Below are 20397 nucleotides of genomic sequence, written 5' to 3' on the forward strand. Positions count from 1 at the left end.
TCACAAGTGGAGTACCACAAGGATCTGTTCTGGGGCCGTTGCTGTTTGTCATTTTTATCAATGACCTAGAGGAAGGCGCAGAAGGGTGGGTGAGTAAATTTGCAGACGATACTAAAGTCGGTGGTGTTGTCGATGGTGTGGAAGGATGTAGCAGGTTACAGAGGGATATAGATAAGCTGCAGAGCTGGGCTGAGAGGTGGCAAATGGAGTTTAATGTAGAGAAGTGTGAGGTGATTCACTTTGGAAGGAATAACAGGAATGCGGAATATTTGGCTAATGGTAAAGTTCTTGGAAGTGTGGATGAGCAGAGGGATCTAGGTGTCCATGTACATAGATCCCTGAAAGTTGCCACCCAGGTTGATAGGGTTGTGAAGAAGGCCTATGGAGTGTTGGCCTTTATTGGTAGAGGGATTGAGTTCCGGAGTCTGGAGGTCATGTTGCAGCTGTACAGAACTCTGGTACGGCCGCATTTGGAGTATTGCGTACAGTTCTGGTCACCGCATTATAGGAAGGACGTGGAGGCTTTGGAGCGGGTGCAGAGGAGATTTACCAGGATGTTGCCTGGTATGGAGGGAAAATCTTATGAGGAAAGGCTGACGGACTTGAGGTTGTTTTCGTTGGAGAGAAGAAGGTTAAGAGGAGACTTAATAGAGGCATACAAAATGATCAGGGGGTTGGATAGGGTGGACAGTGAGAGCCTTCTCCCGCGGATGGATATGGCTGGCACGAGGGGACATAACTTTAAACTGAGGGGTAATAGATATAGGACAGAGGTCAGAGGTAGGTTCTTTACGCAAAGAGTAGTGAGGCCGTGGAATGCCCTACCTGCTACAGTAGTGAACTCGCCAACATTGAGGGCATTTAAAAGTTTATTGGATAAACATATGGATGATAATGGCATAGTGTAGGTTAGATGGCTTTTGTTTCGGTGCAACATCGTGGGCCGAAGGGCCTGTACTGCGCTGTATTGTTCTATGTTCTATGAGACCTGGCGCCCGCCGGAGCTCCACGCACACCCCAACCGTCCAGTCCCACCCTCCCCTCCACCGGGGCACCTTACAGGAGGATCGGTCCTCCCGCCGGCCCCATCTCGGCCCCCCCCCACCCACCGACGCTCCCCGCAGGCGCTCCCTTCCCGGGTCAACCGTTTTTCCCACCAGCGGCGTCTAGGGGTGCTGAAGCTGCCATGGAGATCGAAGCCCGCTCCCGGAGTCACAGACACCCAAGCCTCCACCGGAGTCACCACCGAAGCTCCGACGATCACAGAGGACGACCAGGGCCCCCGATCGACTGATTGCTTCATTTTATTTTATTTTATTTTTTAAAATAATTTTAATTCAAATTTTCACAAAATATCAACAACAAAATACAGAAAGAAAAGACCCCCCCCCCCCCCCATCCTTCCACTGAAGAAGAATCCTTTGCCGGGCTATCAGGGACGCAAAGGCCAGAATTCCGGCCTCTTTCGCCTCCTGCACTCCTGGCTCCTCTACCACCCCAAATATTGCGAGCCCCCAGCCCGGCTTGACCCTGGAACCTACCACCCTCGACACCGTCCTCGCTACGCCGTTCCAAACGTCCTCCACGCTGGGCATGCCCAGAACATGTGGGTGTGATTTGCTGGGCTCCCTGAGCACCTGACACACCTGTCCTCGCAGCCAAAGAACCGGCTTATCCTTGCCCCGGTCATCTGGGCCCTATGCAGCATCTTAAATTGTATGAGGCTGAGCCTCGCGCAAGAGGAGGAAGAGTTCACCCTCCCCAGGGCATCTGCCCACATCCCCTCGTCAATCTCCTCACCCACCTCCTCCTTCCACTTACCCTTTAGCTACTCCACCGAGACCTCCTCCTCCTCCTGCATCACCTGATACGTTGCCGAGATCCTTCCCTCTCCAACCCACACCCCCGACAGCACCCTGTCCTGGACCCTGCGTTGCGGCAGCAGTGGGAATTCCACCACCTGCCGCTGAACAAATGCTCTTACCTGCATATATCTGAAGGTGTTCCCCGGGGGCGGGGGGGGGGGGGGGGGGGGAGCCCAAATTTCCCCTCCAGCTCACCCAGGCTCGCGAACTTCCCGTCCGCAAACAGGTCCCCCATCCTTCTAATACCTACCCTGTGCCAGCTCAGAAACCCTCCCCTCCCCGGGACAAACTGGTGGTTCCCCCGAATCGGGGACCACACCGAGGCCCCCACCTCCCCCTTGTGACGTCTCCATTGCCCCCAAATTTTGAGGGTAGCCGCCACCACCGGGCACGTGGTATACCTCGTTGGAGGAAGCGGCAGCGGTGCCGTCACCAGCGCCTCCAGGCTCGTACCCACACAGGACGCCATCTCCAGCCTCTTCCATGCCGCCTCATCCCCCTCCATCACCCACTTATGCACCATTGCCACGTTGGCGGCCCAATAATACCCACAGAGGTTAGGCAGCGCCAACCCCCCCCCATCCCTGCACCGCTCCAGGAACACCCTTCTCACCCTCGGGGTCTTCTGCGCCCATACAAACCCCATAACGCTCCTGTTAACCTGCCTGAAGCAGGCCCTAGGGATCAGGATGGGGAGGCATTGGAACAGGAACAGAAACCTCGGGAGCACCGTCATTTTAACTGACTGCACTCTACCCGCCAGGGAGTGGCAGCACGTCCCACCTCTTAAACTCCTCCTCTACCTGCTCCACCAGCCTCGTGGTTAAGCTTATGCAGGGCCCCCCAGCTCCTAGCAACCTGGACCCCCATGTACCTGAAACTCCTCTCCGCCCTTTTTAGCGGGAGTTCACCATCCCCCTCTCCTGGTCCCCCGGATGCACTACGAACAACTCGCTCTTCCCCATATTAAGCTTGTACCCGGAGAAATCTCCAAACTTCCTAAGGATCCTCATCACCTCCGGCATTCCCCCCACCGGGTCCGCCACATATAGCAGCAAATCATCCGCATAGAGCGACACCCGATGCTCCTCCCCACCCCGCACCAACCCCTCCAGTTCCTCGACTCCCTCAACGCCATGGCCAGGGGTTCAATCGCCAGTGCAAAGAGCAGGGGGGACAGGGGACACCCTTGCCTCATCCCCCGGTGTAGCCAGAAATCATCTGACCTCCTTCTGTTCATGGCCACACTCGCCACCGGGGCCTCATATAGCAGCCTCACCCACCTGACGAACCCCTCCCCGAACCCAAACCTTTTCAACACCTCCCACAGGTACCCCCACCACTCCACCCTATCAAAGGCCTTCTCCGCATCCATCGCCGCCACTATCTCCACCTCCCCTTCCATCGCCGGCATCATTATAACATTCAAGAGCCTCCATACATTGGTATTCAACTGCCTCCCATTCACGAACCCCGTCTGATCCTCGTGTATGACCTGCGGTCCACAGTCCTCTATCCTCATGGCCAAAACCTTTGCGTCTACATTTAAGAGTGAGATCGGCCTATATGACCCACACTGTAGGGGATCCTTGTCCCGCTTCAGGATCAGGGAAATCAGCGCTCTAGACATCGTCGGGGGCAGAGCCCCCTCTTCCCTTGCCTCGTTAAAGGCCCTTACCAACAGCGGGCCCAGCAGGTCCGCATACTTCTTGTAAAATTCAACCGGGAACCCATCCGGCCCCGGTGCCTTCCCCGCCTGCATGTTCCCTATCCCTTTGACCAACTCCTCCAACCCAACCTGCGCCCCCAACCCCGCCACCTGCCCCTCCTCCACCCTCGGAAACCTCAGCCGATCCAGGAAGCGACCCATATCCCCCCTCTTCCATAGGGGACTCAGACCAGTGCAGTTCCTCGTAGAAGTCACTGAAGACCCCATTGATACCCACCGCACTTTGCACCGTGTTCCCTGCTCCATCCCTAACTCCCCCAATCTCCCTAGCTGCCTTCCGAAGCTGGTGCGCCAGCATACGGCTCGCCTTTTCTCCATATAGATATACCGCCCCCAGCGCCTTCGCCTTCCTGGTGGTCAACAAATCGAACTCAGCCTGGAGGCTACGCCGCTCCCTAAGCAATCCCTCCTCCAGGGCCTCCACGTACCTCCTATCCACCCACCCTCACCATCTCCTCCACCAACCTCTCCCTCTCTCTCCTCTCCCTGTGTGCCCTAATGGAGATCAGCTCTCCTCTGACCACCGCCTTCAATGCCTCCCAGACCACCCCTACTTGCACCTCCCCATTGTCATTAGCCTCCAGGTATCTCTCTATACACTTCCGGACCCGCCCGCTCACCTCCTCGTCCGCCAGCAACCCCACCTCTAGGTGCCACAGCGGGCGCTGGTCCCTCTCCTCCCCCAACTCGAGGTCCACCCAGTGCAGAGCATGATCAGAAATGGCTATCGCCGTGTACTCCGTATCCTCCACCCTCAGAATCAGCGCCCTGCTCATGACAAAAAAGTCAATCCGGGAGTAGGCCTTGTGAACATGTGAGAAGAATGAAAATTCCCTGGCCCCCGGCCTCGCAAACCTCCATGGATCCACCCCTCCCATCTGGTCCATGAACCCCCTCAGCACCTTGGCCGCCGCCGGCCTCCTGCCCGTCCTAGACTTAGAGCGATCCAATGTCGGATCCAGCACCGTGTTGAAATCCCCCCCCATTATCAAGCCCCCTGTCTCCAGGTCCGGAATCCGGCCCAGCACACGCCGCCTAAACCCCGCATCATCCCAATTCAGGGCATATACATTGACTAACACCACCCTCTCCCCCTGCAGCTTGCCACTTATCATCACAGACCTACCGCCATTGTCTGCCACAATGCTTGACGCCTCGAACGACACTCTCTTCCCCACCAAGATCGTCACCCCCCAATTTTTTGCATCCAAACCCGAATGAAACACCTGCCCTACCTACTCCTTTCTCAACCTTACCTGATCCGCCACCCTCAGGTGCGTCTCCTGAAGAATGGTCACATCCGCCTTCAGCCCCTTCAGGTGCGCGAACACCCGGGCCCGCTTGACCGGCCCATTCAGTCCCCTTACATTCCAGGTTATCAGCCGGATCAGGGGGCTACTCACCCACCCACCTCCCCCCGCCCCGCCCCAGCTAGATCATGAACTTCACCCCCTTCCTGTGCAGCACTGCCTTCACCCAGTTGTAACCGGCCCTCTTCTTCTCCACCTCCGCGCTCCAAACCTGGTAGATCCGGACCTCCGCGTTCTCCCACCTGCTGCTCCGCTCCTTCTTGGCCCACCTTAACACACACTCCCGATCAGCAAACCGGTGGAACCGCATCAGCACCACCTGCAGCGGCTCGCTTGGGCTTGGGCCTCGCCAGCACTCGGTGTGCCCCCTCCAGTTCCAAGGGCCCCTGAAAGGCCCCCGCTCCCATCAGTGAATTCAGCATGCTGACCACATAGGCCCCCACGTCCGATCCCTCCAGCCCCTCCAGGAGACCCAGGATCCGCAGATTCTTCCGCCTCGACCAGTTCTCCATCTCCTCAAACCTCGCCTGCCATTTCTTGTGGAGCGCCTCGTGCGCCTCCACCTTCACCGCCAGGCCCAGGATCTCGTCCTCATTCTCCAAGACCTTCAGCCGGGCCTCCCGGATCGCCGCCCCTTGGGCCATCTGGGTCTCCAGCAGCTTATCGATTGAAGCCTTCATTGGCTCCAGCAGCTCTGCTTTCAGTTCCTTAAAACAGCGCTGGAGAAGCTCCTGCTGCTCTTGCGCCCACTGCCTCCACGCTGCCTGGTCTCCGCCCGCCGCCATCTTGGTCCTCCTCCCTCGCACCTTTCTTTGCTTCAATGCCACTTTTTAAATCGCCCCACTCCTGGTCCACTCCATACACTATCGGGGGAATATTGCTGTCCCCTTCCCACACCGGGAAACGTCAAACAAGCGCCGTTACGGGCCCTGAAAAGAGCCCAAAAGTCCGTTTTTAGCAGGAGCTGCCGAACGTGCGACTTAGCTCCGCATAGCCGCTACCGGAAGTCGATTGCTTCATTTTAAATTGTAAACTGTAAACTGATTGCTCCATTTTAAATTGTAAACTGTAAACTGTAAATGTAAATCATCAAATGTACATAGCTATCAGCATTGTAAATAGTTACAAATCACTGTGGGGAGGTATTACAGTACCTCCATAACTAATTCTACCTTGTTACCATGTTTGTGGTACCAGGCCACCACCCCTGCCGGACTCTTTTTTTTAACAGGGGGTGAATGTGGTATTAGAGGTATTATGGTACCTGATAGGCTGGAGCACCATTGGTGGAAACTGTATGCTTTCTGTTGGTTAGGATGTATGGTAGCTCCGCCCTGCTAGGCGGGGTATAAGAGCCCGTGCCGCCCCAGCAGCCTTCATTCTGTACCTGAGCTGCTGGGGGAAAGATCTAGCTTATTAAAGCCTTCAGTTGGACTACAACCTCGCTCTAGTGGTCATTGATCGTGCATCAGCCTCTGAAGATGGAACATTAACAACATTCACAAGTCGAGCACCGTAGCAATGGCGGAGGATGATAGCATATCGGCACCATTAACATCCTTCAAGAACTTACTGTCAGATATAAATTTGGTGGCCGGCGCGTGGTGCAGTGGTTAGCACTTCGACTACAGCACTGAAGACCCGGATTCGAATCCCGGCCTTGGGTCACTGTCCGTGTGGAGTCCGCACAACCCAAAGATGTGCAGGTTAGTAGGTGGATTGTCCAAATTGTCCTTTAATTGTAAAAAAAATAATTGGGTACTCTAAATTTATATTTAAAAAAAAGATTTAAATTTGGTTTTATTCAGTCATTCTGTGCTAAGCTGAGAGAGAGAGAAAGATGAAATAGGAACAAATAAACTGGCTCCAAACATTCAAACACTTAGCCCAAAAATAAAAAATAAGATTTTCTTTCTCTTACATTTGCAGGAACGAATTGCCCAAGTGCAGCAATGTGTTTTATATTATGTACAAAGATACCATGTACAGGGGCACATAGTAAAAAGATGTTTAAAAAAAGATGATTAGGTATCTTTCTTATCAACTACAAAAACACAGCAAGAGGCTTTGGCACCACACTGTGCTGCTTTATTCACCCGGTTACCATGGCAATATAAAATGCCATTTTACCACGGCATTCTTAACTGTCACCACAACTAAAAAGCTGATCAGTTGAGACGTTTCTTTCTCCGTTCACTAAATGGTGGCAGACTCTCTTTGAATGGCCTGAACAAGGGCTGAGTAAACAACATCTATTTTCAACTCTTCAAATTCCTTTGCCAGAATAAAATTCAGACTGACCTTGATCAAATATCTGAAGAAATAAATAAATGCCAGGCCAGAAATTCCAAATCACTTAACATTCCAATGCTTTCTTTGCTTAGACAGACGCTTATGTACAATATACTTCACTGTTCTGGCCACTATTTCTCTCATACTTAGAAGGGCAGACGGGGGCAGCATGGTGGCGCAGTGGGTTAGCACTGCTGCCTCACGGCGCCGAGGTCCCAGGTTCGATTCCGGCTCTGGGTCACTGTCCATGTGGAGTTTGCACATTCTCCCCTAATTTGCGTAGGTTTCGCCCCCACAACCCAAAGATGTGCAGGCTAGGTGGATTGGCCACGCTAAATTGTTCCTGAATTGGAAAACATGGGGCGAAATTCTCCCCCAACGGCGCGATGTCCGCCGACTGGCGCCCACATCGGCGACAATCAGACGGGCATCGCGCCGCCCCAAAGGTGCGGAATGCTCCGCATCTTTGGGGGCCGAGCCCCAACATTGAGGGGCTAGGCCGACGCCGGAGGGATTTCCGCCCCGCCAGCTGGCGGAAATGGCGTTTGTTGCCCCGCCAGCTGGCGCGGAAATGCGGCGCATGCGCGGGAGCGTCAACGGCCGCTGACAGTTTCCCGCGCATGCGCAGTGGGGAGAGTCACTTCCGCCTCCGCCATGGTGGAGGCCGTGGCGGAGGCGGAAGGGAAAGAGTGCCCCCACAGCACAGGCTCGCCCGCGGATCGGTGGGCCCCAATCACGGGCCAGGCCACCGTGGGGGCACCCCCCCGGGGTCAGATCGCCCCGCGCCCCCCCCAGGACCCCGGAGCCCGCCCACGCCGCCTGGTCCCGCCGGTAAATACCAGCTTTGATTTACGCCGGCGGGACAGGCAATTTCTGGGCGGGACTTCGGCCCATCCGGGCCGGAGAATCCAGCGGGGGGTCCCGCCAACCAGCGTGGCCCGATTCCCGCCCCCGCCCAATCCCCGGTACCGGAGACTTCGGCGGGGGCGGGATTCACGGCGGCCAATGGCCATTCTCCGACCCGGCGGGGGGTAGGAGAATGACGCCCATGAATTGAGTACTCTAAATTTATAAAACAAAAGAAAGGCAAACGGAACGAAGAGCTTAGGATCATAGAATCCCGACAATGCAGAAGGAGACCGTTCAACCCATCGAATCTGCAACAATCCTCTCCGAAGGAGCATCCTACCTAGGCCCACTTCCAGTCCTGTCCCCATAACACTGAACATTGGACACCGAGGGACAATTTTAACATGGCCAATCCACCGCATCTGAACATCTTTGGAATGTGGGAGGAAACCGGAGCACCCGGAGGAAACCCACGCAGACGCGGGGAGAAAGCGCAAGCTCCACACCAACCGTCACTCAAGGTCGGAATCGAACACGGGTCCCTGGCGCTGTGAAGCAGCAGTGCTAACCACCGTGCCACCAAAAAACATAAACTGCTATGCGTTATTAATTAATTCAGGGAGTTTGTCACCCCACCGAATTGCCACGACTGTGCTTGCGGGCCTATAAAAGCTCAGGAGAAAGAAAGATGCTTTGACTTGTGGGCAACACCAAAACTAGCGGCTATGAATGGAAAGTAGTCATGGTTAAATCCAACAAAGAACTCAGCAGGAACCTCTTTAGAACTTCCTTAGCCAAACAACGTGGAACACACTACCAAACAGAGTAGTTGAGGCATTGTGGTTTAAGGGGAAGCATGTTGAAGAAATCCAGGTACAGTGCACCAAATTCGCCTGCCTGGTACCGTGACCTTGCTGGATTATAATATAATAATCTTTTATTGTCACAAGTAGGCTTACATTAACACTGCAATGAAGTTACTGTGAATGAGTGGCCACATTCCAGCGCCTGTTCGGGTACACAGAGGGAGAATTCAGAATGTCCAAATTACCCAACAGCACTCGTTCAGGACTTGTGGGAGGAAACCGGAGCACCCGGAGGAAACTCACGCAGACACGGGGGGAACGTGCGGACTCCACACAGACAGGGACCCAAGCCGGGAATCGAACCTGGAACCCTGGCGCTGTGAAGCAACAGTGCTAACCACTATGCTACTGTGCCACCCATTTCGGACTTCCCGAATTTTAGATGTCCATCCTGTACAGTGCCTGAAACCAGTAAAGATCCTGAACATAATAAAGGGTCAGAAGCGAATAGGAAAGCGATCGGGATTCTTGTGGACCTGAAAGTAGATTATTTTGTCCAACGTTCCTTTGAGCCCAGGACCATCCCGCAGCAAGAGGTGTCCAATTGCAAATGAAGGAGCAGTGCAAAGAGCCCCACCACCCTCCCCGGGCAGTGTCACAGACCCTGAAGCTGGCGGAGCCGCGCTATGTTGTCCAGTGCTATTTACTCACCCGCATTTGATCAGCGGCTGGTGGATCAGAACCAAGGTCGGGGAAAAGACTCGTCCCGAAGACTGGGAGAGCGATTCTGCTCCATAGTGCGAACAAAAAGTTCTGAGAGAGACAATTTGGACACAGCAGAAAGAAGGTCGGGGATGATGGCGGGGGGAACCCAGTAGAAGGATAATCCAGGTGAACCTAAAACCAACCTGAGAACTAGACCAGCACGCCATTTCAGAAAGTTCGATTGTCGGGCGTCACTGTTTTTTAGATAGCTGGATTTGATATTCAGTACCTCTCGGTGACTACACTGATATGGTTAGATGAAGCAGGGTGAAAGGAAGTTGGTGTGAAGCACAAACTCTCCAATCATCTGTTTGGGTCCAATGTACTGCAAATAATTGGTAGTTTTATGTACTGTAAATAATTGGTAATTTAGCATTTTTCTCTTACCTTCCACAACCTCAAGATGACTCAAAGTGCTTTATAACCAATAAAGTACTTTTAGAAGTGATTATCCGCAGCAGCCAAATCACACACAACAAGCTCCCGTGAACAGCAATGAAATAAGTGACCAAGTACTTTGTTTTTATAATGTCGATTGAGGTATAAATACTGCCCATGGGGGTTGTTTGCGATCAAATGGTGAGGTTTCTGGGGCATAAGTGAAAGAATTGGGGCCAAGCTATCCAGCACTTACTCTGAAATTACACCTGTTGTTGCTAACCCACGGGAGTATTACAGAGTCATATGATGGTCGGTACACAAGAACAGAACAAACAGAAGCAGGAGTAGGCCACTAGGTCAATCAAGCCTGCCCCGCCATTCACTATGATCACGGCCTCAACTTCTTTTCCATGCCATGTCCCCATATCCCTCTATTTCTCAATCTATCAAATATTTATCCACCACCACTTTAAATGCTTCTGCTGATCCAGCCTCCACCACCCTCTGGGCAGAGAACTCTGGCGATTCAGCACCCTCTGCGAGAAGAAATTTCTACGCACCTCAGTTTTAAATGACCGGACCTTTATCTTGTAGCTAGGTCCCTTGTTCAAGACTCTCCCACTAGTGAAAATGTCTCACCATTCACCCGATCAAGACCCCTCAGGGTCTTAAATGTTTGAATAAGGTCACCCCTCATTCTTCTAAACTCCAAGGAATACAGACTCAGACTATTTAGTCTCTCTTGATGGGACAACCCTCTCATCCCAGGAATTAGCCTGGTGAATCTCCTTTGGGCTGCCTCCAATGTTATTATAACTTTGTTAGGTAAAGGGATCAAAACTGTAGGCAGTATTCCAGGTGAGGCCTCACCAACACCCTGTACAATTGCAACAAAACCTCCCTATTTTTAAACTCCAACCCCCTTTGCAATAAAGGCCAAAATGGTACTTGCCTTCTTAACTACTTGTTGCACCTCCCTCCTTGCTTTTTGTGATTTATGCACTAGAACACCTTGATCCCTCTGCACTTCACTCACCCGCAGCCTCTCTCCATTTAGAGCACAGCACAAAGGAGGTCGGCTTGGGCATGTTTCCTGGCTGCAGGGCCGGCTCAATAATGACCAGCGGCAGGTTCGTCCGGTCCCATCTACGTCATTTTGTGTGGCTCACTCATCACACCACCGGGGAACCCGCCCCGGTAAGGGGGGGATCGCCTTTGGCGGGACCGGCAGATGCCGCCACCGGGGAGGGCCAGAAACGCATGTCCAATATATTAAGGTCAACGGCGGCCTCCTTCTTATTTATCTCCAAAACCCAATTTCAAACAACTGCTTAACAACTTCCTTACCTTGCAGGTCAGCTGTTAGTTCGGGAGAGAGAGAGAGCCGGGACTTTGGAAACAGCGCGGGAGTTTGAAAAAGCGCGGGAGCTGCGAGGCAGAGGGGACAGTTTAAAAGGTCGCGGCGTGGGTGAGGTAAGTACTGCTTAACAACTTCCTTACCTTGCAGGTCAGCTGTTAGTTTCGGGAGATCAGTTTCGGGAGCAGGCCTATTGGCTGACTGTAAATCAGGAAGGATACAAAGGGTGTGGCTGAAGTGCCTTTAGAAACAGAGTGCTGGAGGCAAACAGAGTGTATCTGAGTTTGGGTAAGGCTGAGTGCTGGAGGCAAACAGAGTGTATCTGAGTTTGGGTAAGGCTGAGTGCTGGAGGCAAACAGAGTGTATCTGAGTTTGGGTAAGGCTGAGTGCTGGAGGCAAACAGAGTGTATCTGAGTTTGGGTAAGGCTGAGTGCTGGAGGCAAACAGAGTGTATCTGAGTTTGGGTAAGGCTGAGTTCGGGTAAGAGGTGAGTGAGGGCTGTGTTTTTTTTGGTGTTTGGGGTTGAGTTTCCCCCCCCGCCCCCCCAAAAAAATTAAATTAATTAACCAGTTAAGGGAATTTGGTGCTCATCTTAAGGAGGTGCAGAGAAGCAGACCTGTGAGGGAGCCACGGGAGCAATTACATCACAGCCAGCAGGTAAGTGATTGGCTTGTAACTGGTAAGTGATTTCTCTCTCTTTGACTTTCTCTTAACTGTGTAGTGTAGTTCAAATTTAACTTCAGGTTTAAGTCATGGCAGGAGAGCTCAGACCTGTGTCATGCTCCTCTTGTGAGATGTGGCAAGTCAGGGACCCTTCTGGTATCCCTGACTCCTTCATCTGCAAGAAGTGTGTCCAACTGCAGCTCCTGTTAGACCGCTTGACGGCTCTGGAGCTGCGGATGGACTCACTTTGGAGCATCCGCGATGCTGAGGAAGTTGTGGATAGCACATTCAGTGAGTTGGTCACACCGCAGATTAAAATTACTGAGGCAGCGAGGGAATGGGTGACCAACAGACAGAGGAAGAGTGGGAAGGCAGTGCAGGGATCCCCTGCGGTCATCTCCCTCCAAAACAGATTTACCGTTTTGGAAACTGTTGGGGGAGATGGCTCACCAGGGGAAGGTGGCAGCAGCCAGGTTCATGGCACCGTGGCTGGCTCTGCTGCACAGAAGGGCGGGAAAAAGAGTGGCAGAGCTATAGTGATAGGGGATTCAATTGTAAGGGGAATAGACAGGTGTTTCTGCGGACGCAAACGAGAATCCAGGTTGGTATGTTGCCTCCCTGGTGCAAGGGTCAAGGATGTCTCGGAGCGGCTGCAGGGCACTCTGGAGGGGGAGGGTGAACAGCCAGCTGTCGTGGTGCATATAGGCACCAACGATATAGGTAAAAAACGGGATGAGGTCCTACAAGCTGAATTTAGGGAGTTAGGAGTTAAACTAAAAAGTAGGACCTCAAAGGTAGTAATCTCAGGATTGCTACCAGTGCCACGTGATAGTCAGAGTAGGAATGACAGGATAGCTAGGATGAATACGTGGCTTGAGAGATGGTGCAAGAGGGAGGGTTTCAAATTCCTGGGACATTGGGACCGGTTCTAGGGGAGGTGGGACCTGTACAAATCGGACGGTCTGCATCTGGGTGGGACCGGAACCAATGTTCTCGGGGGTGTGTTTGCTAGTGCAGTTGGGGAGGGTTTAAACTAATGTGGCAGGGGGATGGGAACCGATGTAGGAAGTCAGTGGGGACAGAAACAAAAGGCAGGAAGGGAGAGTGTGTAAAGCATGACCAGAGAAAGCAGGGCAGAGAGCAAGGAAGGTCTATATTAAACAGCATTTATTTCAATGCAAGGGGCCTGACGGGCAAAGCGAATGAACTCAGGGCATGGACGGGCACATGGGACTGGGATATTATAGCTATGACTGAAACATGGCTAAGGGAGGGGCAGGACTGGCAGCTCAATGTTCCGGGGTACAGATGCTATAGAAAGGATAGAACAGGAGGTAAGAGAGGAGGGGGAGTGGCGTTTTTGATTAGGGAGAACATCACGGCAGTACTTAGAGGGGATATATCCGAGGGTTCGCCCACTGAGTCTATATGGGTGGAACTGAAAAATAAGAAGGGAGAGATCACCTTGGTAGGACTGTACTACAGGCCCCCAAATAGTCGGCGGGAAATTGAGGAGCAAATATGTAAGGAGATTACAGATAGCTGCAAGAATAATAGGGTGGTAGTAGTAGGGGACTTTAACTTTCCCAACATTGACTGGGACAGCCATAGCATTAGGGGCTTGGATGGAGGGAGATTTGTTGAGTGTATTCAGGAGGAATTTCTCATTCAGTATGTGGATGGACCGACTAGAGAGGGGGTAAAACTTGACCTCGTCTTGGGAAATAAGGAAGGGCAAGTGACAGAAGTGCTAGTGAGGGATCACTTTGGGACAAGTGACCATAACTCCATTAGTTTTAAGATAGCTATGGAGAATGATAGGTCTGGCCCAAGAGTTAAAATTCTTAATTGGGGCAAGGCCAATTTTGATGGTATCAGACAGGAACTTGCAGAGGTAGATTGGGGGAGACTGTTGGCAGGCAAAGGGACGGCTGGTAAATGGGAGGCTTTTAAAAATGTGTTAACCAGGGTTCAGGGTAAGCACATTCCCTTTAGAGTGAAGGGCAAGGCTGGTAGAAGTAGGGAACCCTGGATGACTCGAGATATTGAGACTCTGGTCAAAAATAAGAAGGAGGCATATGACGTACATAAGCAACTGGGATCAAGTGGATCCCTTGAAGAGTATAGAGATTGTCGAAATAGAGTTAAGAGGGAAATCAGGAGGGCAAAAAGGGGACATGAAATTGCTTTGGCAAATAATGCAAGGGAGAATCCAAAGAGATTCTACAGATACATAAAGGGGAAAAGAGTAACTAGGGACAGAGTAGGGCCTCTTAAGGATCAACAAGGACATCTATGTGCAGAGCCACAAGAGTTGGGTGAGATCCTGAATGAATATTTCTCATCGGTATTCACGGTGGAGAAAGGCATGGATGTTAGGAAACTAAGGGAAATAAATAGTGATGTCTTGAGAAGTGTGCATATTACAGAGGAGGAGGTGCTGGAAGTCTTAAAGCGCATCAAGGTAGATAAATCCCCGGGACCTGATGAAATGTATCCCAGGATGTTGTGGGAGGCTAGGGAGGAAATTGCGGGTCCCCTAACAGAGATATTTGAATCATCGGCAGCCACAGGTCTGTGGCTGAAGATTGGAGAGTGGCGAATGTTGTGCCCTTGTTTAAGAAGGGCAGCAGGGAAAAGCCTGGGAACTACAGACCGGTGAGCTTAACGTCTGTAGTAGGTAAGTTGCTAGAAGGTATTCTGAGAGACAGGGTCTACAAGCATTTAGAGAGGCAAGGACTGATTTGGGGCAGTCAGCATGGCTTTGTGCGTGGAAAATCATGTGTCACAAATTTGATTGAGTTTTTTGAGGGGGTGACCAAGAAGGTAGATGAGGGCAGTGCAGTAGACGTTGTCTACATGGACTTTAGCAAAGCCTTTGACAAGGTACCGCGTGGTAGGTTGTTGCAGAAGGTTAACGCTCACGGGATCCAGGGTGAGGTTGCCAATTGGATTCAAAATTGGCTGGACGACAGAAGGCAGAGGGTGGTTGTAGAGGGTTGTTTTTCAAACTGGAGGCCTGTGACCAGTGGTGTGCCTCAGGGATCGGTGCTGGGTCCACTGTTATTTGTGATTTATATTAATGATTTGGATGAGAATTTAGGAGGCATGGTTAGTAAGTTTGCAGATGACACCAAGATTGGTGGCACAGTGGATAGTGAAGAAGGTTATCTAGGATTGCAACGGGATCTTGATCAATTAGGCCAGTGGGCCGACGAATGGCAGATGGAGTTTAATTTAGATAAATGTGAGGTGATGCATTTTGGCAGATCGAATCAGGCCAGGACCTACTCAGTTAATGGTATGGCGTTGGGGAGAGTTATAGAACAAAGAGATCTAGGAGTACAGGTTTATAGCTCCTTGAAGGTGGAGTCGCAGGTGGACAGGGTGGTGAAGAAGGCATTCGGTATGCTTGGTTTCATTGGTCAGAACATTGAATACAGGAGTTGGGACGTCTTGTTGAAGTTGTACAAGACATTGGTACGGCCACACTTGGAATACTGTGTGCAGTTCTGGTCACCCTATTATAGAAAGGATATTATTAAACTAGAAAGAGTGCAGAAAAGATTTACTAGGATGTTGCCGGGACTTGATGGTTTGAGTTACAAGGAGAGGCTGGATAGACTGGGACTTTTTTCCCTGGAGCGTAGGAGTCTTAGGGGTGATCTTATAGAGGTCTATAAAATAATGAGGGGCATAGATAAGGTAGATAGTCAACATCTTTTCCCAAAGGTAGGGGAGTCTAAAACTAGAGGGCATAGGTTTAAGGGGAGAGGGGAGAGATTCAGAAGGGCCCAGAGGGGCAATTTCTTCACTCAGAGGGTAGTGAGTGTCTGGAATGGGCTGCCAGAGGTAGTAGTAGAGGCGGGTACAATTGTGTCTTTTAAAAAGCATTTAGATAGTTACATGGGTAAGATGGGTATAGAGGGTTATGGGCCAAGTGCGGGCAACTGGGATTAGCTTAATGGTAAAAACTGGGCGGCATGGACTGGTTGGGCCGAAGGGCCTGTTTCCATGCTGTAAACTTCTATGATTCTATGATAAACGTGGCCTCGCAAAAGGCTGGGCAGGTTGGTGTATTCTCACACCAGTTCATAATGTTCTCTAATGTAAATTGCTTCAAAGTTCAGTCGGGTAACTCGAGTAACCTTTGATTTCCTCCAGTCAAGGAGCATCAATGAGCATTTGAAGAATGAAGAGTAACACTGGACTCAAAGCGCCAACTCTGTTTCTCTCTCCACAGAGCCTGTCAGATCTGCTGAGTTTTTTCAGCATTTTCAGGTTTTGTTTCAGGTTCCAGCATTCCTCAGATTTTGCATTTATTCACACTAAAAGATTTGTTGGCTTACATCTCAGGCACACTCTGTAACAAGCACTCGAACCTGGTCTCATCAGATTCTATTTTCCAACTCCAATAAAGCTTATCTGTGGCAGGAGTCTATTTGGCAGTACAAAGGCTTGTAAAATGACAATCTCAATTGCAATGCACAACTCAGTACCACTTTCACTGGATTGTAAGTTGGCAAAGTCCCTTAGAGAGGCCACAAATTGGTTTCCATGGGAAATGCCACACGTAATCTCGGCGCTGACGCACATATCAGAGGAACAAACAAAGAAAAGTACAGCACAGGAACAGGCCCTTCGGCCCTCCAAGCCTGCGCCAACCATGCTGCCCGTCTAAACTAAAATCTTCTACACTTCCGGGGTCCGTATCCCTCTATTCCCATCCTATTCATGTATTTGTCAAGATGTCCCTTAAATGTCACTATCGTCCCTGCTTCCACCACCTCCTCCGGCAGCGAGTTCCAGGCACCCACTACCCTCTGTGTAAAAAAACCTACCTCGTACATCTCCTCAAAACCTTGCCTCTTGCACCTTAAACCTATGCCCCCTGGCAATTGACCCCTCTACCCTGGGGAAAAGCCTCTGACTAATCACTCTGTCTATGCCCCTCATAAATTTGGAGGCCTCTATCAGGTCGCCCCCAACCTCCTTTGTTCCAGTGAGAACAAACAATGTATCCTGTACAATGTATTGGAGAACAATACTGCACACAGTAGTCCAGATGTGGCACCAAAATCTTGTATAATTGCAGCAGCATTTCTTTATTCTTGTTCTCCAATCTCATTGCAATAAAGGGAGACACTCCATTTGCCATTCTAATTGCTTGCTGCATCTGCATACCAACTCTGTGTTCCTTGTACAAGCATACCCTAGTCTCTTTGGACATGAACACTTGCAAGCTTCACATCTTTTAAAACAGATTCTGCTTTTCTATTCTTACAATCAAAGTTAGACTTCCCTACATTATACTCTATCTGCCATCTTCTTGTCCACTCAAGCAATATCTCTTTGCAACCTCTCTTATGACCTTTCCACAGCTTACCTTCCTACCTAGCTTGGTATCATTAGCAAACTTTGATGCATTACTCTTGGTCTCTTCATCCAAGTTATTAATTTGGATTGTAAATAGCTGAGGTCCCAGAACTGATCCTTGCAGCACTCCACTATTCACTGCCTGCCAACTTGAAAAAGCCCCATTTATGCTTATTCTCTGCCATTAACAAATCCTCTACCTATGCTAAAATATTACCCCCAATTCCATGAACCCTTATCTTGCCTATTAACATTTTGTTCAGCACCATATCAAATGCCTTTTGGAAATCCAGATATACTACATCCACCAGTTGTCCTTTATCTTTTCTCCTGGTTACAGCCTCAAACAGGATTTCCCTTTTGTAAAGCCATGTTGACTTGTTCTAATAATACTATACTTGTCTAAGTGCATTGTTAAGATTTCCTTAATCAACAGGCTATCTACCTGCCGGACAGGGAAGCGACTCGGTGCATCGGAATTTGGGTGGAGTGGGGAGTCGGAGAGTCTGCTAACAGCTTTGCATGTTGGGTCTGGAGAATATATTCAGCTTCTCTCTGCCCTCAAGTGTTAACTTCAGGCTGCTGTTGAGTAAAGAGTCAAGAGCTCTGTTCCTTTCTCAAACACCTTTATTTTCCTTGAACACACTCTATACAAAACTCTATCACCACACCACACAAGTGCCACCTGCAAGCCCTTTACATATCAGTGTCAATTATTGGACACTTACCATCAAATTGACATGTAATTGGAATGTCTCTTCACCCATTCCTAATATCAAGCAGTACTATAAACGCACTAAACTCATGGTCCTAATTCTTCTTCCCTCTTTTTACCTGCCAGGGTCCCTAAGCCATGAGAAACTATAGGTTGAAAATACAGATATTGTTAAGGTGGAGGCACACAGCCGCCTTAGAAGATGAGTGATCACCCATCCCCGGAGAGAGGATTCATCTCCACAACAGGGCAGCACGGTAGCACAGTGGTTAGCACTGTTGCTTCACAGCGCCAGGGTCCCAGGTTTGATTCCCGCTTGGGTCACTGTCTGTGTGGAGTCTGCATGTTCTACCCGTGACTGCGTGGGTTTCCTCCAAGTGCTCCGGTTTCCTCCCACAAGTCCCGAAAAACGTGCTGTTGGGTGAATTGGACATTCTGAATTCTCCCTCCGTGTACCCAAACAGGCGTCGGAATGTGGCGACTCGGGGCTTTTCACAGTAACTTCATTGCAGTGTTAATGTAAGCCTACTTGTGCCAATATAGATTATATTAAAAAAACTCAATCTCACATCCTTTGTTGAAACGGATAGTGGGTGGGGTGGGTTGGATTCGGGTTTGAGATTTAGTTTTTTTTTTTAAATCTCTCACAAATAGAAGCTGCTCACAGACCCCGTGACACGGGCTGTGAGGGATAATTTCTACACAACTTGCAGTGTGAGAGATGCCTTCTAAAGTGTCACAGGTTGTGTGAAGGGAAGTATAATGTAAACAAATAACCCAGCACCCATCTGCTCGGCGGGATGTGATTTTTCACCCACAGTTCCCTCCAGCACAAATCGGCTGAGGAAAAGGCAAAAAAGGAGAAAACGGAAAATAAAAAAACATCGCTGGTCACCAATGCCCACATTACTCAACTCATGCAGCTACAGAACCAGAAGAGCAAGTTCATTGCCTGACCATTTCATTAGGGATCCGGGTTGGATCCCAGCCCTGGGTCACTGTCCATGTGGAATTTGCACATTCTTCCCGTGTCTGCTTGGGTCTCACCCCCACAACCCAAAGATGTGCAGGGTAGGTGGATTGGCCACGCTAAATTGCCCCTTAATTGGGTAAAAAAAGAATTGGGTACTCTAAATTTATATTAAAAAAACAACTTGCAATGGTTTGGACTGTCAGTTTGCAGGAAAGAAATCTCTCCCTGAAAGTCTCCACTCCTCCCTCCACCACAACGTCACTCCTCAAAATCTACTCCTTTGAACTACTTTTTGTCACCTATTCTAATATCTCCTGGTGAAGTTCACTGTCCAATTTTGTCTGATGAACACCGAGAGCCTTTACTAACTTAAAAGTGCGATGCAAAATGTAATTTACACCTCCCGCTGCCTGGGGAAAGCGGGCAGCATAATCAAAGACCCACCCGGCTTACTCACTCTTCCAACTTCTTGAAAACATGCACAAGCAGACTCAAAAACAGCTTCTTCCCCACTGTTACCAGACTCCTAAAAGACCCTCTTATGGACTGACCTGATTAATACTACACTCCTGTATGCTTCACCCGATGCCGGTGTTTATGTATTTACATTACATGTGGACCTTGTGTTGCCCTATTACGTATTTTATTTTATTTCTTTTTATTTTCTTTCATGTACTGAATGATCGGTTTGAGCTGCTCACAGAAAATAACTTTTCTACCTCGGTACACGTGACAATAAACAAATCCATCCAAGTTGGTGCTGTTGTTGAGGAACAAGAAAACAGTGCAAGGTTATTCTACAAAGCATGACAAAAACAAGTCATAAAAACATGCACTTCAGTCACTGATTGAGTAATTGTTGTTGGATTATAAATGATAACCATGTCACTATCTCTCAGTATTTTTCACTGCGGTCTGTTAAAGTCAATGCTAATTAAGCTTGCCAGATTGGTGAAATGTTCATTCATGGTATCAATGGGAAAACAGATCAATAAAAGGGTTCAAAACCCTGGAACAAAAAGTCACTTCTGTTTGCAAAATGACCCACAACAGCAATATTCAAGTACAGCTCACTTCGTGATGGCAAATTCAGTTAAAAGAACAAAGTTCAGGGCAGCACGGTGGCGCAGTGGTTAGCACTGCAGTCTCATGGCGCCGAGGTCCCAGGTTCGATCCCGGCTCTGGGTCACTGTCCTTGTGGAGTTTGCACATTCTCCCTGTGTTTGCGTGGGGTTTCGCCCCCCTCAACCCAAAGATGTGCAGGCTAGGTGGATTGGCCACGCTAAATTGCCCCTTAATTGGAAAAAATGAATTGG

General features: G+C 50.1%; 1 protein-coding gene across 3 annotated transcripts in view; it reads right to left on the reverse strand.

The window, feature by feature from the left end:
- LOC140424773 (5'-AMP-activated protein kinase subunit gamma-2-like) overlaps positions 1–20397 on the reverse strand; it is a 584455-nt gene that overhangs the window by 489252 nt on the left and 74806 nt on the right. Inside the window, exon 1 of one of the 3 annotated variants that reach the window (XM_072508167.1) lies at positions 6478–6564. The exons of the other annotated variants lie outside the window; for them this stretch is intronic. The gene's annotated coding sequence lies outside the window, so the exon portion shown is untranslated. Of the gene's footprint in view, positions 1–6477; positions 6565–20397 lie in introns of those variants that run through there. 3 annotated transcript variants of the gene reach the window in all.

This window comes from Scyliorhinus torazame, chromosome 6 (assembly GCF_047496885.1).
Source record: "Scyliorhinus torazame isolate Kashiwa2021f chromosome 6, sScyTor2.1, whole genome shotgun sequence".
Taxonomy (NCBI): Eukaryota; Metazoa; Chordata; class Chondrichthyes; order Carcharhiniformes; family Scyliorhinidae; genus Scyliorhinus; species Scyliorhinus torazame.